The following is a 4937-nucleotide window of genomic DNA, read 5'->3' on the forward strand; positions in this document are numbered from 1 at the left end:
TCTGATTGTTGTTTATGTGTACTGAGTCTTCATATTATCCTTAGTCTTAGACTGTCATTTTATTGATATTATAATTTTGCTTCAATTTTGATATTAGTATATTCGTTCTTGTGCAAGATCCTGTGGAAATTGAGTCCACTGGAAAGACCTAAAGATTTGGTCATCACAGTGAACCTGGTAGTATAAATTGTGTTGTAGTCAAAGGGAAAAACTCTCACTCTTTATTGCTGAATGAATACCTGGAAGAGTAACTTGCACAAAAAAAAATTATAGCTCTGACAGATGATAGCAACATGTATTGCTTATCTAGAAAGCACTATTAACATAATTCACAATTGTATCCTTGGTTCTTTGAAAAACCTGAAGTGTTGTAGACATGGCAATATATTTGGAAGAAAATATGCTTTGAAGGAAAAATTAACATTCTTGATGGTGCCCAGAAAAACTTGATAGGGAATACTTACCCTTGTACTGGGCCATAATAAAACCACACCTGTGAGGTAAATCTTATAAATTACACACTTAAAGGGAAAGAACTTTTATGCTGACGTACTCCAAATTTATAACACAAAGTTAGCAGTAGCTATAGTTTGAAAGCTTTAAAAGGAAAAAAGATAAATTTAACAGGGTGATACTTCTGTAAAAAGTCATGACTTCTTTTCATTCTTTCTCCCATTTTCTAAAATGTATGTATATAATATAAATCTCCTAAAAAATATATATATAATCTGAAATATTATTGAAGTTGATGACAGTGAAGGAATTCTGGTCTGCTTTATCCTTGGGAATAGATAAGGTATAAATGAATTTAAAGTTTAAGTACAGCTGGAGCCCCAATTACAGGGTTTGTTCAACTAATCAATATAGAGCTAGGCTTCCTTTTAATGACTAATGTTTACAACATATCCAGGTCTCCTGGACACTGAGAGCTCCATAAGATTGTTTTGATCTCTACCACTCAACATTCTGTACAATGTTTGAAGCCTTTGAGACTCCTGTGGATTCTCTTAGAGGCTGTACTAATAATAATCTCTGGCTCTGGGGCCCTTTTTGCTAAATTGATTTAGTTTATGGATTGTCACATTGTCCTACTTGTGCTACTGTTTTTGTACTGTGGAATCTCAACCCCTTCACATAACTGCTCAAAACCAGCAGATAACCAAAAAACCACAGTGATAAGTTAAAACTGAATATCAGATACACCTTTCTAAGTGCTATGGACAACAGTTTACTGTTGGGAATACGTCAGTAAACAAGAATTCTGCCTTCAAAGAATTTACAGATAATGTACAGTAAGTTAAATGGTGATAAGTACTTTGGAGAATGTAAAGCAGGGAAATGGGGATGGGGAGGGAGTGTGTATGTGTTTGTGTAGGTAAGAAGGGTTGATGCAATTGGGAAAAAAGGTGGCAAAGGAAGGCTTTATTAGGTTACATTTTAGCAAAGACCTGAAGGAAGTGACACAGCAAACCATTGGATAGCTGGGATAAGATCATTCCGGGAAACATCTGAAACATCAAAGGTTCGGAGATGAAAATATACTGGCATGTTTGAGAAATAGCAAGGAGGCCAGAGTAGTTAGTATGGAAATGAGTGAGGGGAGGAATCAAAGGATATGGGGTTAGAGAGGCAATAGAAAGCCCTATACTACAGGGCATTGCATAAAGACTGAATGAATGGGACAGACACCATGGGAAAGTTCTGAGCAGAGAAGTGACATCCAACTTACGTTTTAAAATGTTCAGCTGGGCCGGCATGGTGGCTCCCGCCTGTAATCCTAGCCCTCTGGGAGGCTGGAGGATTGCTCGAGGTCAAGAGTTCCAGACCTGCCTGAGCAAGAGCTCTCTACTAAAAATAGAAAGAAATGATCTGGACAGCTAAATATACATAGAAAAAAAATTAGCTGAGCATGGTGGCACATGCCTGTAGTCCCAGCTACTCAGGAGGCTGAGGCAGAAGGATTGCTGGAGCCCAGGAGTTTGAGGTTGCTGTGAGCTAGGCTGATGTCACAGCACACTCACTCTAGCCCGGGCAACAAAGCGAGATTGTCTCAAAAAAAAAAAAAAAAAAAGTTCATCTGAGCTGCCATGTTGAAAATAGATTATAGGAGACAAGGGCAAGGAGCCTTTCACAACATTTAGGTAAGAGATCTTGGACAGGTTAGAAGTGCTCAAGGCAATGAGAAGTGATATATCTTGAAGATGGAACCAATAGGATTTGTTATTAGGGAGAAGAGAAAGAAGTTGAGGATGATTCCCAGTGTTTGGCCTGCTCAGCTGGAAGGATGGAGTTATATACTGAGGTGGAGATGACTACAGTTCTAGCAAGAGTTTGGCTTTAACATTAAATTTGAAACGCCAGTTAGACATCCAAGTGGAGATGTCTACTGGACAGATGGATATAGAGTCGAGTTCAAAGGTGGGGTCCAGGCTGGAGATAAACATTTGGGAGTCATGAGCTTATGAATGGAATGAGATAGAGTGAGATAACCAAGGAAATGTTAGTAGAGAAGAGAGGTGACCGGTGCTCAAAATTTGGGGAAAAGAGGAACAAGAGAAAAAAAGACTAAGAATGGGTGACTGTGAGGTAGGAAGAAAACTAGGAAGAGAATGGAGATCTGAAAGTGTGTTAAGGAGGAGGGAGTGGCCAAGTGTGTCAGATGTTGCAAAAAGCTCTAACAAGATGAGGCTTGAAAACTTCATTAGAATTAACAAGGTGAAGGTCATTGATAAACTTGACTAGCAATTTGGTGTTGAGGAAAACCTAACTGGAGAGGGTTCAAGAGAGGAGAGAAGTTGGAGACAACGTGATAACGCTTCTGAGTTTTACTATAAAGAGGAGTAAGAGAAATGGGGAAGTAGCTGGAGGAAGAGGTAATATAAAAATTTTTCAAATGGCAGAAATTGCAGCATGCATATATGCCAGATAGGAAAGATCCAGTAGATGTGGGAGAGAAGGGAGCCTTGGAGTGATGTCATTGAGTAGATGAAATGGGATCTAGTGCACAAGTGGAGGATTTTGCCTCTGATAGAACCAAGGGCAGTTAAGTCACAATAACTGGATGGAAGGGAGAGAATATTAGCTGAATCACAGGCTTTGAGTTGATGTGGTGAGAGCTTGTGAAAGTTCTTTTCTGATACAAAGATTTCTATTTTTTTTTAAACTAACCCAGCTGCTCCTACAGTGTCAGATCACACTGTTAGCTCATTTTCTTCTGTCCTTTTTCTCACTTTTCTCTAAGATTAGACCCCCAAAGTCAAAATTCTCAAAAATCCCTTTCCTTCAGGAGTTTCTCTTTCGCATCCCCTATTATAAACAGCTTCTAGTCCACTTTAACCTCTCCAATAGCTAGCAGTGTTCAGTGAATTAAAAATAGCTATCTACTGGCCGGGCGTGGTGGCTCACGCCTGTAACCCTAGCACTCTCTGGGAGGCCGAGGTGGGTGGATTGCTCCAGGTCAGGAATTCGAGACCAGCCTGAGCAACAGCGAGACCTCGTCTCTACTAAAAATAGAAAGAAATTATATGGCCAACTAAAAATCTATATAGAAAAAATTAGCTGGGCATAGTGGCGCATGCCTGTAGTCCCAGCTACCCGGGAGGCTGAGGCAGTAGGATCACTTAAGCCCAGGAGTGTGAGGTTGCTGTGAGCGAGGCTGACGCCACGGCACTCACTCTAGCCTGGGCAACAAAGCAAGACTCTGTCTCAAAAAAAAAAAAGCTATCTACTTTATTAAACAGCACAAAGAATTTGCCAATGTCTTGACCCTTTAATAATGTCTTCTCCCTCTCTCCACTTTAAAAGTGGTTCTAAATAGCAATTTTTTGTCTGTCCTGGACTTAGCAGGATTTTTTTTTTCAACTAAGACCTTCAGTAGACCCTCTTATTAAAGGAAAATCTTTGTTGCATCTCTATTCCTGTATCTCTTGACATTTTTCACTAGTTTTAATTAATTAATTAATTAATAGACACAGTCGCACTCTGTGCCCTGGCTAGAGTGCCGTGGCGTCAGCCTAGCTCTCAGCAACCTCAAAGTCCGGGGCTTAAGCGATCCTACTGCCTCAGCCTCCCGAGTAGCTGGGACTACAGGCATGCGCCACCATGCCCGGCTAATGTTTTCTATTTGTAGTAGAGACAGGGTCTCGCTCTCGCTCAGGCTGGTCTCGAACTCCTGAGCTCAAGCCATCCTCCCACCTCAGCCTCCTAGAGTGCTAGGATTATAGGCGTGAGCCACCACGCCAGGCCAATACCTGCATTATTTAGCATGGAATTGCAGAGAATTTTAGAGAATCAAGGCCTAAACTAGAACTCATATTTCCATATTTCCGTCCAATGCTCTTTACTAAATGAGAGGCAATAAGGGATAAAGGATGAGGCTGTGTTCAAACTCGCCTCTCCTTCCCATTTACCAGTTATGGGCCTATCAGGTTCTCGGTCCTCTTCTCTGTAAAATGGAAGTAATAATTGTTTCTACCTCTTAGGGTTGCTGTGGAAAATTAAATGATTTATACAGGTAATGCCCCATTACGTTAATCATAGTACACACCCCAAAAATGTTTCTCAGGGTGCGCTACATCCAATGTTCAGTAAAGGTATTAAACTGTTCATAAAACAGTCAAATGGACAGTGATTCTCTAGCCTCTATGTATGAGTGGTAAGAGAGCAGCAGCCTAGGACTACAGACCCGGGGTCCAATGAGCCACGCTGTGAGATGGAAAATATCTGCAGCCGGCGACCCACGCAGCAGCCCGCCCCGCGCCGAGCTTCTGGACTCACTCTCCTCCAGGCAGAGTTGCTGACAGACAGGTCGTCTTAGCCACCCGAGCCGCGCGTTTTCTCAGAGCTCCGCCTTCCCAGAAATGATAGGTAGTAGGCCTCGGCCAATGGCGACACAGCGTCATCGGAGCAGTAGCCAATCAGCAGTTGGGAGCGCGGAA

This window comes from Lemur catta, chromosome 6 (genome assembly GCF_020740605.2).
Source record: "Lemur catta isolate mLemCat1 chromosome 6, mLemCat1.pri, whole genome shotgun sequence".
NCBI classification, from domain to species: Eukaryota; Metazoa; Chordata; class Mammalia; order Primates; family Lemuridae; genus Lemur; species Lemur catta.